At 44.8% G+C, this 13,959-nt stretch overlaps 1 protein-coding gene across 1 annotated transcript in view; it reads left to right on the forward strand.

Annotated features, from left to right (window-relative positions):
- The window catches only part of CDH13 (cadherin 13), a 733,255-nt gene that overhangs the window by 628,410 nt on the left and 90,886 nt on the right, over positions 1-13,959 (forward strand). The gene's annotated exons all lie outside the window — the stretch shown is intronic.

Raw genomic sequence — 13,959 nt, forward strand, 5'->3', positions numbered from 1 at the left:
GATTTGTCTGGGAAGTCCTGGTATCATTTTATCTTCCCTTTTCTTGTTTTATGTCTGGTTTCTGGCTTACACCAGAATGCTCAGGGCATACTCATGGATCTATGCTCAGGTATCACTTTTGGTGGGGCTCAGGAGACAATAGTGGGGTGCTGGAGGTGAAATCTAAGTCAAGAGATTGCGAGGCAAACACCCTCCCTGCTGTCCTATCTCTCCCATTTCTTTTTTTTGTTTTGTTTTGTTTTTGGGCCACACCCGGTAACGCTCAGGGGTTACTCCTGGCTATGCGCTCAGAAGTTGCTCCTGGCTTGGGGGACCATATGGGATGCCGGGGGATCGAACCTCGGTCCGTCCAAGGTTAGCGCAGGCAAGGCAGGCACCTTACCTGTAGCACCACCGCCCGGCCCCATCTCTCCCATTTCAAGCTCCACTACCTTCCTTTTCTGTTTGTTTGGGGATCACACCCAGCAGTGTTCAAGGGTTATTCTCTTCCCTCATGAATCATTCTTGGTGATGCTCAGGGACCATATGGGACGCTGAGGATGGAGCCCAGGTCAGCCATATGTAAGGCCAATGCCCTCCCCACTATGCTATGGCTCCGGCCTTGCTCTCTGACCTTTCTGAGAGAGAATATGTGAGAAACAGACCCTGTGTGCTTCCTCTGAAGGAACTGAGCCATTTCCAGCTCTAGCAGGAGAGCCAGGAGTTCCTTCTGTCCTCCGGGATAGTAAAAACAAAGAAAAGTCCAATCCTGGTGTCTGGCTTCTGTGCGGGCAACTGGGAGACCTTGCTCGAGCCTTCAAGGTCTACGTGATTTAGCCCCTGCTTCTCAGTTGTGACATTTAATCCATAGAGATAAATCACGCACCCATCGGTTGGGCTTTTTCTGGGTAAACAGGCCTAAAATAATTATGTTTAAAACCCCATCAGAGCCTCCATCAGAAAATCGCCACCATTTGGAGGTTGTAGGGGAGGGGAGTCTTTTACTTTTTCATTTTCTTTTGAATGTGAGAGACTAAGATGATAAAACCATTTCTGGATTATGGTGCTTGGGACCAACTTTAATCAAAGTCAGCACAGTAAAGCTGAAGGTCACTGGGTGACCCGTTCCTTCCCTACAGAGGCTTTCATGGGTTCAATGGCAGAACTAAAAGTGTAGATACCATGGCCAGGAACACAGAAATTCATAATCCCTGACAACCAAAATGGTGACATTCAGATTTACCGTGTTAGTTCAGTTTCAAGCCTAAGGAATCCAAGACATGGTTTAAAGATCAAAGGCTACAAAATGCCAAAAGGGGGTGAATGGCCTCATCTGAAAAGCCCTGTGGTCAGTGGCTTCCCCAAAAATCTGTGTTTTCAACCCTCTGTACTTTCCTTGAAGCATCCACTCCTCAAATGATAGAGCATTCAGTGGTCAGAAATTTTCTCTTCTGGGCTATGACAGTCTGTAGGTTTGAGACCATGGCAGAAAGTCTATGTGGCATTGATTAAAAAGAGCAGAAATGGCAGCTAGAAACATTACAGAGGATTGAACCCAGAGAAAAGGCTTCACTAAGCACAGTCAGGAGTGATGCTCGACTGCAGAGCCAGGAATCAGCCCTGAGCACCATCAAGGAGAGCTTCCTAAGCGCAGAGCCAGGAGTCAGTCCTAAACACCAGTGGGTGTGGCCTCCAAACAAAACAAAATGAGACAAGAGTGAATTAAGAGGATAGCAGCTTAGTACTGTGATTCCAGCCTGGTATCCACTGAAGAATTGATTGAGCAAACATTTCAAGGACTCAAACAGGGTCACTTGCAAACAGGGAAGGGACTAGAGGGCCAGAGGCTGAGGTCTTGCAGCTTAGGCAAAGAAAGGTCTGGCAAGAAAAGATGTTAGAAGGAAGAAACCAGCTTTTCAAAGCTCTAATGTGGAAACAGATCTTCTCCTGCCGGCTGGGGCAGCAGAAGAACCTTAGGAATCTCTGGACAGGCTTGCGTGGAGGACTCTAGCTTTAATTTCAGAGGTGAGGGGCAATGATGTGATCCTTTGCATGCTCTCAAAATTCACCTGAGAATGGAGAATGAAAAATCCAGAATATTGGAAGGAACGATGGATTCAATAGGAAACAAAGCTCCAGCAATAGAAAGCAGCAACACTGTGAAAACAGGGATTTTTAGGCTCAGGCTTGTGGTACAAGATTCAACCTTTTCCTGAAAAACTTTTTTTCCTTTTCATTCCAAATTGATAGATTTAATACTTAAAGTTTTTTTTTTCCTTGACATGGGGCTCATATTTTTCTGGGTGCAGTGTAACAAAAAGCTTTTCCAAATGCACACTGACACCTCAAGTTATAGATGTCTTTTGAAAGTGGCCACAGAAGGGGCTGGAGAGATAGCATGAAAGTAGGACATTTGCCTTGCATGCAGAAGGACAGTGGTTCGAATCCTGACATCCCATATAGTCCCCCGAGCCTGCCAGGACTGATTTTTGAGGCTAGATCCAGGAGTAACCCCTGAGCGCTGCTGTGTGTGACCCCCAAAAAGAAAGAAAGAAAGAAAGAAAGAAAGAAAGAAAGAAAGAAAGAAAGAAAGAAAGAAAGAAAGAAAAGAAAGAAAGAAAGAAAGAAAGAAAGAAGAAAGAAAGAAAGAAGAGAAGAAAGAAAGAAAGAAAGAAAGAAAGAAAGAAAGAAAGAAAGAAAGAAAGAAAGAAAGAAAGAAAGAAAGAAAGAAAGAAAGAAAGAAAGAAAGAAAAGAAAAGAAAAAGAAAGAAAGAAAGAAAGAAAGAAAAGAAAGAAAGAAAAAGAAAGAAAGAAAGAAAGAAAGAAAAGAAAAAAGAAAGAAAGAAAGAAAGAAAGAAAAAAAAAAAGAAAGAAAGAAAAAGAAAGAAAGAAAGAAAGAAGAAAAAAACAAATAAAGAAATAAACAAATAAAGAAAGAAAGAAATAAAGAAAGAAAGAAAGAAAGAAAGAAAGAAAGAAAGAAAGAAAGAAAGAAAGAAAGAAAGAAAGAAAGAAAGAAAGAAAAAGAAAAGAAGAAATTGAAAAGAGAAGCCACAGAAACTCTTAACTTCATTGGGAACCGCAGAATGAAAATGTTAACTTCATCCGCTGCCAGAGAAACACGGGGTGCCGGTGTCAAATGTTTATAGATGAGCACAGCGCAGTGCGACCTGGGGGATTCCATTTAAAGATGTAAAGGAAAAGAGATTACAAGGGACATTTCTGGGGGAGGTTGTTTTATCTAGTGCGATTGACCGAAAAATCAAACTTCGACCCATATTCTTGACCTTCAGGGACTGATTTTAAGATCGTCTGGCGTCTCCTAAAACCGCTAAATGATTTAGTGCCGTGAAAGCGTCAGAGGTTTTCAGATGAAGCCACCAAAATACCAATCACTCTGCACTCTGGAATGTTCCAGCTGTCGAGGCCTTGATCTGCATATTTCCTCTTGACAGACTTGAAGCCTGCAGCTGAATTTAGCTTGGGGGGAAAATACTTCTCACTTTCCCTGCCAGACACCAAAAGGAATCATCAGAAACTGAGAATTTGTTAGAGTGGGTGACCTACTCCTAGCCTGGTGCTCAGCGTGGCTCAGGGAGTGCCAGTCTCCTCTTGGAGAGAGCAGCTTGCTTAGGACACTCTGAGAAGGCTACTCCTGCCATAACAGAGCCTTGGACCCAAGTGAATTTACCCCAGGAGCCAGCTCAACACCCCAACTGCAGACATGGCCCCTGTCCTGGGCACAGACATTTATCAGTGCATGTTATGGAGGCATCTCCTATTCACCTTTTCTTTACATATAATATATATATATATATATATATATATATATATATATATATATATCTTTATTTAAGCACCATGATTACAAGCATGTTTGTAGTTGGGTTTCAATCATAAACAGAATACCTGCCCTTCACCAGTGCAACATTCCCACCACCAATGTCCCCTTTTCCTCCCCGCCCCTGCCTGTATTCTCGAAAGGCATTCTACTTCTCTCATTCTTTAACATTGTCATGCTACTTGTTAGTGTAGTTATTTCCCTAACAGCGTTCACCACTTTGTGGTGAGCTTCAAATTGTGAGCTGGTCCTTTGGCCCTTCTAGCCCTTAACTCTATTGTCTCTGGGCCTTATTACAGTAATGTCTTTAATTTTTTTTTTAAACCCATAGATGAGTGAGACTATTCTGTGTCTATCTCTCTCCCTCTGACTTTTTCTCACCTTTAGAGAGGGATGTTGGGGTGCCCATTACCCCCACCCCCAAAGGAGGACTGGAGATAGAACAAAGACTGCAAGATTCTCCTGCATACTGAGCCCCAAGCCCTCTGGGGCTCCCAAAAGGAATTGGTGGTTCTTCCTTCAGAGACAGATGAGGATGATGTTGGTAGAAAGGGCGATACTAGTGATTGAGCTTGGTGGTGACCATGATGATGGTGCCAGTGGTGGAGACACAGTGATGACAATGACTATGGCCAGAACTAGACAGACAGGCCATGGGCAGAGAGTGTGTTGCATCCTCACTGTGTAACCAAAGTCACATGCCAACGCCTATGACTGCTTGTACCATCACGAGCTACCATGTTCTCCTGTTTTTTTACCAAACAAATGAGAGATGTGGTGAAAATTGGAGACATGCCATAGAGCAATACGGTCTCAGTAGAACTTGCTTTAGACTCATCCTGTTGCTGAGCTGGAGCAATAGCACAGCTGTGAGGGCATTTGCCTCGCATGAGCTGGCCAGGGTTCAATCCTCAGTATCCCATAGGGTCCCCCAAGCCTGCCGGGAGTAATTCCTGAGCACTGTCAGGTGTGACAAAAAAAAAAAAAAGAGTTGGTGCTTTTTATATATATATTTGTTACAAGCAGCTGGTCAGGTCACAGCAAAAATGAGGGCGTGGAAGACAGCCTCCACAAGGTTGCTTTGTTTTGACTTGGAGGCCACATCCTGCAATGCTTGGGGTGTTATTTCCTGCAGTAGTCAGGAGCCAATACATCACCCTGGGGACTAAGCCCCAAGCCTCCTACATGCAAAGTACTTGCTAAGTTGACTGATCTCTCTGCAGCCTGAGTTCTTCCCTCTTGGCTCTAATTTCTCTTCATATTTTTCTATTGGAGACAAAGATAACATAATAGGGAAGTCCTCTCTCTTTCTGTTTCTCTCTCTCTCTTTCTCTCTCTCTCTCTCTCTCTCTCTCTCTCTCTCTCTCTCTCTCTCTCTCTCTCTCTCTCTCTCTCTCTCTCTCTCTCTCTCTCTCTTTTCCCTCCCCTTCCTCCTTAGAGGTCTCCAACCCTGAGTACCTTCAAACTTATGAGCAGAAGTGGGCTATATTTTGAGTGTAGATATCTGACATTGCAAGATTGGAGCAATAGTAGAGCAGGTGGCTCACCTAGGTTCAGTCTCTAGCATCCCATACAGTTCCTGAAACATAGCCAGGAGTGCTCCCTGAGCACAGAGACATAGTTATCCCCTGAGCATTACCATGTAAGACCCCAAAATTTTACAAAAGGAAAAAATGTAGAAATTTAACATTGATTAAAAGAAAAGTGGGGGCCGGGCGGTGGCGCTGGAGTTAAGGTGCCTGCCTTGCCTGTGCTAGCCTAGGACGGACCGCGGTTCGATCCCCCGGCGTCCCATATGGTCCCCCAAGAAGCCAGGAGCAACTTCTGAGCGCATAGCCAGGAGTAACCCCTGAGCATCACAGGGTGTGGCCCAAAAACCAAAAAAAAAAAAAAAGAAAAGAAAAAAGAAAAGTGTCCAGGTGAGCATTCCCTGGACATTTTGGAGCTCATGATCCTCTGTGCATGTGGATGCAAAAATGCAGCTCAAGTTTTCTGTGAAAGTATGCTTTCTGCGCTAACTAAATTTAGACATGGGAGCCAAGACAGCTGGCCCTTCTTCAGGGGAAGTTCCCAGAAGAAGATCGATTCCCAACAGCCAGCACTAGTGTCTAAACATCCCCAGTTTTATAAAATAGTCCAAATTCTTCCTGGCCTTGGAGAGGAAAGGACCAGACAGGGAGAAAAAAAAATGGAAATTGGCAGAGGAAGGAGGCTCTTTCTTCTGAGCCCCAGGAGGGAAGGCACGAGAATTCTGCAACTTTTAACAGAGTCTATGCTAGTGTTTCTCCATCTCTACGGTGCTAGTGAAAGAAGCAGGAACCCCAGAGGGAGACTTTTCCCTGTTAATGTAAATCACATCCAGAAAATGGCCTCCTGGGATACCACCTACACAGTGGCTGAGAGACGTGCTCCAGAAAGAGTCCGGGACAAGCTCATGAGGAATTTGGGCACCAAATCCCTGGTCTTTAGGCCAGAACTGTTGGGTCTATAAAAAGGTTGCAGGACCACAAAATGAAAAGTGTATTCCCGAAGCATCAGCATTGGTTTGGTTTATGCCGATAGTGCGTGACTGACACCTGGTGGCCGTGTACCTGCATTGCGGGGGGGGTTAAGCTATAAGAAATTTATTTTTTTTTATTTTATTAAAGCGCCGTGGTTTACAAAGGTACTCACTTTGAATAATTTTTAAAAGTAAATAACTTCCTATAAGTGTCACCATCTATAACGCTGATCTTCCCCCCACTGATCCCCCAAAAAAATCTGACAATAATGTATATTAAAAGAAGGGGGCAGAGCAAAAACACAATAGGAAGGCATTTGCCTTGCACGCAGCCGATTTGCGTTCAATTCCCAGCATCCCATATGGTGCCCCAATCCTGCCAGGAGTAACCCTCAAGCACCACCAAGTGTAGTCCAAAAACAAAAACAACAAAAGCTCTACAAAAAAAGGCAGAATGTCCAATCATAGCCCAAATGTAGACAAGGTGGAACATAAAGGTTTTCTGAGTCCTCGCAGCAGAGAAGGAGGCTGTGAGGAAGTGGGAGACTGTGTCTCTGTGGATCACTCAGGAATTGGATCACCAGCACAGGCTTTGGAGTAGCGTGTGACCCCAAAGGCTAGAGAGGTAGTGGAGGGGTGCAGATGAGGAGAGGACAGTGACTCATTCATCACCCCTACTGCTTGTGGCTCCCGTGAATAGATCAGCACCGGCCTGGGGGCAGAAGCCAGAGCAGCCCCCAGAGCTTGTGCTCCAATCCCAGTGCATCCCCATAGTGGCTATCTCCCATCATTCCCCCCAACCAGCACCCTCTGCATTTCTTCATTCACTCATTCAGCCAGAGCTTCCTGCTCAACCCTATACCAGGTTATTCTGGTCAGGACAAATTTTATTTATTCGCACACTAAGGACGTAGTGTGCCTTTTGCAAGGCAATAAGACTTTGGTTTGGTTTGAGCCATACCTGATGGTGCTCAGGAATCATTTCTGACTGGGCTCATAGGGATCCACATGGGGTGATGAGGATCAAACTCTCGTGAGCCATGTGCAAAGCAAGCATCTTACCTGCTGCTGTTCTCTCTCTCTCTCTCTCTCTCTCTCTCTCTCTCTCTCTGTCTCTGTCTCTCTCATACACACACACACACACCACAGCATTGCTATCTACTGGATGAGCTCCACATTCTGTGAGGTTTTGTTGTCTCATTTTCTGTAGGATTCGCCTCCCGCCTTGCAAAGGTGAGAATAAAGAAATCATCATCAAAAGTCTTGGTTTCCCACAATGAAACGGCTATTTTTAAAGTTTGCAATTAATTGAGATGTTTAAATGTCTAAAGATACAGTCAGAATGCAGAGAAATGGCACACAATGAAAGATGCTAGGCGGGAGGGTGGGTGAGTAATGGATTTATTTGGTCCCAGACACTCCCAAAGGTCCTCACAGCTTGGTGCTGTCTGTCAGAGCCTATTTGGGGGACCAAATGCTCACAGCTCTTGGTCCAGCTCTGCCTCATCTAACTCGGGGTGTTTGGCCACCATAATTAAATATTCCAGCCCCTATTTCCAAATATTGAAAAGGTGTGCTGTGAAATCAACATCCTGGTGCCGGAGCAATTGTACTGCAGGGAGGACACTTGTCTTGCACACCGCTCATCAGGCCTCCATTCCCAGAACCCCTCTGGTCCTCAGCACCCCACCAGGAGTGATCCCTAAGCACAGAGGCAAAAAGTAAGCCCTGGGCAGTACTGTGGCTCCAAAACAAAAATATATTAAAAAAAACTTTGCCTGGTGCCTCACCCTTTCAGACTCCTGTGAACAAAATCTGCGGTTTTGTTTGTCTTACCATTGGTTTTGCTGGTACCAAGGCCACAGAGTGGATGGTACTGGGAGGACACTCAGCCTGATTATGTTTGCTGTCCCCCCCCCTTGAGGGTTCCATAAACAAAAGAGCACCCACAGCCTTGAATCCTGAGGGACCCCTTCTCAGCTCCTGTCAAAGCAAACCCTCTGGTGTCTGAACACTCCTCAAGTCATTTGGGCTCATAGTCTGCCCCCACCCAAAAGAAAAGGATCCCACCTGACCCCAGGCCTAACTATCCCACCTGATCTGGGTCTTTATTGACCTATGTCTCCTGCAGAAAAGCATTTTAGGTGAAATACTCAGCCCCATTACTCACTTCTCTACCTCCTGCCTGCTCAGGCCACTTCTAGGAGCCAGCGTCTAGCCACTTTCCCATTTCTCCCTGCAGCCTCTTCACACCCCATCGTTGTCGTTGGACATTTACTTGTGTACTTTGTGAAAATCCATGGGATTTTTCTGCTTCAAGCCTGGCACCCAGGTTCATGTTCCCCGAAGGGCTGTGAGTCTGGGCTGCTGCTACCAGGCAAGCTCCAATCCATGGTAAGGTCCACATGCCCATGGGGGCCTCCTGGGAAATTCAAGCCAGGCTCTGATCATCAGCTTTAACTCATATGACACTTTCACCATGCTGACCCTCAGAGCAAGCCTTCTGGGGAATCTAAACCCAGCTTTTCTTCTATATCGGCCTCCTAGATCCATCCCTAGAAAAACTTCTTTTATCCTTAATGTATCATTAGCCTGGCCCTCCTAGCTACCCAATCATCATAATTATCACCTCTAATGACGGCATGATGATCTGTCAGGCCACTGAAAGTCATTTATTTGGCCATTTTTCTAGGATTGAACATTGAGGCCATTGATTTTCAGGCTTTTTTGGCGATAGAAATTGTGTTTTAAGAAACTGCACATAGAACCCAAATATGTCCTATTGATTGATTGATTGTGTGTGTGTGTGACTATATGAAGTTGAAGCTAATTACTTTCATAAAAATATTTCTGGTCTGCAGTTGTAAAATCAGATTCTGCTCACCCTGCCATACACTTTCAAGTCCTGGTCTCTGTCCAGATATTTTTGTCTGTGCTTACAAAGCAGATCAATTTTATTGAGTTCCATCTTGGAGTTGCTTTACTCTTTTAAATTCTTCACATGTTCCCTTTCATTGCATTTATAGCTGCCTCTTTCTTTTGATCGGCTGCATAATATTCCACACACCCCACTTCTAGGAACCCCCGCCTTTAGTTAGGGCCCATTTACTGACATTTTCAGGCCTTTCATTAACCTGATTATCCCTTCTCATCCCACCCAGCACCCCGACATCATCCAGGGGTGCCTTCGGTCTGTTTCTCAAAGGGACTCTTCTCTCCTGTCTGCGCTTGTGTTTGTTTGAATTTGGTTTATTTGGATTTGATATATTATAAAGATAAGACTTCTTAAAGCTGTCACACACCCCAAAAAAAGTATGTTAGGGCCGGAGAGATAGCATGGAGGCTGGGTGTTTGCCTTGCATGCAAAAGGATGGTGATTCGGATCCTGGCATCCCATATGGTCCCTTGAGCCTGCCAGGAGCGATTTCTGAGCGTAGAGCCAGAAGTAACCCCTGAGTGTTGCCGGTGTGACCCAAAAACCAAAAAAAAAAAAAAAAAAAATTACGTTACCATAGCAATACCATCTCCTCCTCCACCCTCCCACCTTCCCTCTCCCTTTTCCCTCTCTGACACTCATTCATTTTCCACTTTCCCATTCCCTGGTTTCCTTCTATTGTTTTGCAAACCTAGCCCACCCAGAGTGACTCCCTAGAAGGTGTTCCACTCTCTCCTCTCGCCAAATGCCCCCCTGCTGATGTTCTTTTGGGCTACATTCCAAAAGGGGCTTCCTGCTAATTTCTGACCCTCACTTTGCACCGAGTCCCAGCAGTACTTCCTGAAGCCAGCCCCACTCTGAAGAAGGGGCCTTGATCCTTGACCCTAGCTCAAGCCCAGCTACTGGCCAGGCTTGTTGTGTTCTGCCCAAAGCTGATTCCTGGTCTCAGCCAGGCAGGGAGACAGCAACTTTTCATGGCCTTTGCTTCCCACTGGGCATCAATCCTGACAAAGACCGTTTTTGCACTGGGCCTCATAGTCCCATGGCAACCCCAAAGGGCTAGTTCTGCAGCCACTGCAGTTCCTGCGTATGTTTGATTGGACAGCAAAGTTAGGCGCAAGATTCTGGTTTCACTTTTTGATTAAAATGAAGAGTGGATGAGATATCTGTATGTGCAAGAATGTGGAAAATTCTTGGCATCAGCCGAAATTTTCTTGTGAGCCCTTGGATGGAGCACAGTGGTACGAGGCATCACCCCCTCCTCCTCGCCCATCCCTCTGGACCCACCAGCTTTTTCTTCTAGAAGCTTCCACCGAAAGGGAGGATGGAGGCCACACAATCACATTATCAGGCGCCAGCACACGACTGCACATAATTGACTCTCTCATGTTTCCTGAGCTTGCCCCCTCACCCTTCAGAATATTTATTTCCTTTACTTCAAAATGTTTATTTACTTTTCTCCATTGACTTTAATTAATTTTTGCCTTTGGCTCATAAACAGGTGAAACTGGAAACTTTGTTATTTGCATTTTTTATCTCCAAGCAAGCTAGCTAATTAAACTTTGCAATTTGGTTTCACTGTGCTGGGCCAGAGCCCAGGGAAAAGTGGCTGACAGATTCGTAGGTTTGGAAATGGTTTTCTCTAACAAAAGGAGAAAAATAAAATGGAAAGAATTTGGGGAAACTGTGATGCTGTGATGGAAATGATAAAGGGGTTTTTAAAAATCTGTATTAGATTTCTTTCCATTGCAGGGAGAGATAAGCAAAGGATCCCATTACATAAAGAAAGATAAAAGAAGGACCTAGAGGCCAGAGCGATAACATATCAAGAAGGCAGGCATTTGTCTTCCTTTTTTTTGTTGTTTTTGTTTTTTGGGGTTTTTTTTTTGTTTGTTTGTTTTTTGTTTTTTGTTTTTGGGCCACACCCGGCGGTGCTCAGGGGTTATTCCTGGCTGTCTGCTCAGAAATAGCTCCTGGCAGGCACAGGGGACCATATGGGGCACCGGGATTTGAACCAACCACCTTTGGTCCTGGATAGGCTGCTTGCAAGGCAAACGCTGCTGTGCTCTCTCCAGGCCCTGTTTTTTGTTTTTTGTTTGTTTGTTTGTTTGTTTGTTTTTGGGTCACATTGGCAGCGCTCAGGGGTTCCTCCTGGCTCTACGCTCAGAAATTGCTCCTGGCAGGCTCGGGGGACCATATGGGATGCCAGGATTCGAACCACCGTCCTTCTGCATGCAAAGCAAACGTCCTACTTCCATGCTATCTCTCTGGCTCCAGCATTTGTCTTTCATGCCACTATCCAGGTTCCATCCCTAGTATCCCATTTGTTATCCCCCACCCTTCTAAGCACCTCCAAGAGTGATTTCTGAGTACAGAGCCAGGAGTAAACCTGAGCATCACTGAGAGTGGTCCAAAAACAAACCCCCAAAAATGGGAGGAAGTCTAGAAATGGCATGCCAGTGAGTTTACATGGAGTTCTAGAAATGTATAAAAGATAGTAATGAAGACAGAAAGCCAAGGGGATACTCCACCCAGTAGGGAGCTTGCCTGCACACAGCAGAACCAAATTTGATTCCTGGTACCACAGATATTCCTGGAGTTCCATGGAGGTCCACTTAGAACAGCCAAGAGTGATTATTGAGCACAGAGCAAAGAGTAAGCTAAGCCCTAAGCACTGCCAGGTGTGGTCCCAAACCACTCCCCCCCAAAAAAAATAATAAAGAGATTATAACACTTAGGATCATTGCAATATATAATTGATATGACATACATAACATAGCTATGTAGCACATAATTGATATAACATAAAATTGGCATAACATATATAATATATAATTGATAAGACAAAAGTAACCTAGTATCTAGGCAGAGCTCAAACTTGGGAAAATCCAAGCCAGAATAAAATCAATAAAGAGTTAACTAATATCAACAAACCGTTCACAAGATAAAAATGTTCAATAGCCAACCAATGTTTTAGAAGCTGCTCCAACACAGAGGCCAGAGGGGGGGGGAGCCAAATTGTAACTCTAGGTCCAAATACAAGCATGAAAATTGGAGTGGCCTGGGAGGGCATGGACTGAGGGACTCAAGGATGTGGCGTGTCCACAGCCCACAGTCACCAGCTCTGAGTCTGGACCCTTAACCAACCTCCCTACATGTCCCTGAGCCCAGCCATCTAAGTGACAGCTCAGGGTCCCTGTATGAGAATTGAGAAAGGTGCAAAGCTGATATGTTTAAGGATAGATAAAGACAGATAAGATAATGAAAAGCTGTCACCAAACAAGGGGTGAAGAGAGACCAGATTCTGCATGACCGTTTGCCTGAAAGGGAGGCAGGAGATGAAGTCAGGGTGGAAGGGGACAGGTGGGGTGGAATAGAGGGGCGAGGTTTTCCTCTCCCTGCAATGTGGATGCCAGCCTGGCCTGGGTGCACAGATATGCATGCAAGAATAGAAAAATGCTTCTCACTGGAGGAAAAGGGCAAAGGAGGGGAGTGGAGCTGGGGCACTATCAGGACTGAACCTCAGACCATCAGCAGGTTCTAAACAGGAGCCAAGGCCTCAGCTTCTGCAGAATGACACAGGGATAGCTACGAACCCCAATGACTGGGCCAGGGCCCCTCTGAGGTGAGATCAGGCCACCTGCCAGCAGAGCTGGTGTTTCACGTCATGGGTGTGAATGTGGAGTGTCCCCAGGGAAGTTTTAAAACACAGCTCAGAGAGACCACACACAGTACATGCACACACATACATGCACATACAAACACACAGACACAGAGACACATATACACAGAAAAAACCCACATGCAGACACATTCATACACACACACACACACACACACACACCTTCTTCAGAGCCACTTTCCACAGCTCAGACACTGGCTTGCTGTAATTCAGCGGCTGCTCTAGCATCAATCACAGCCACTGACACCTCCCTTCCCCCCAAAAGCATCTTGGGCATCTCCAGGGTTTCCTGTGAGTATTTACTTCCCAAATTTGGGATAGCATGTTTGCAAACTCAGCGATGTTGCTGCCCCCACAATCCCCTCTCCAGTGTCGGTGCAGTTCACAGGCATTTCGGCACCAGGCTCCTCTGGGTCCTATTTCCAATGCAGCCCGGCCTTCCAAATGTGCAATGCATTCTTCCCCACATCCCTCATTCATCATGCCCAGAAGTCAGGCGAGCTGCATTTCTGGGGCCACTGGCTATTTGTTCTTCATGGGGCCCCTAATGGGGTATCTGCTGAAAGGGCTATGGAACCTAAATAGGTTCATATATAAACACACCACCTATAAAAACATAGATCTATATATGACTATGACATAATAAAAGAGTATCAACTTATTATTATAATACACATAATGTAAATATGCATATCCATGCACCATATAAATACAGCATGATAAATAGCTAACGAGTCTAATGAGAGAAATAAATACATAACAAATTCATATACCCAAGATCAAATATCATAACTGATAAGTTGTTATATGTACATACATGCACCATGTAAGTACATGATAAAATAATAACTATTACAATACTGTAATATAATATATAGTACAAATATAGCATATGCCATATTAATATTATAGATTAATATATTAATTATAGTGTTATATATCATATTTTTATTTATTTATTACTTATTGATGATGTAGTATAAATACATATAGCATTTAATATTCCAAGATTAAATATAAAA

This window comes from Suncus etruscus, chromosome 14, assembly GCF_024139225.1.
Source record: "Suncus etruscus isolate mSunEtr1 chromosome 14, mSunEtr1.pri.cur, whole genome shotgun sequence".
NCBI classification, from domain to species: Eukaryota; Metazoa; Chordata; class Mammalia; order Eulipotyphla; family Soricidae; genus Suncus; species Suncus etruscus.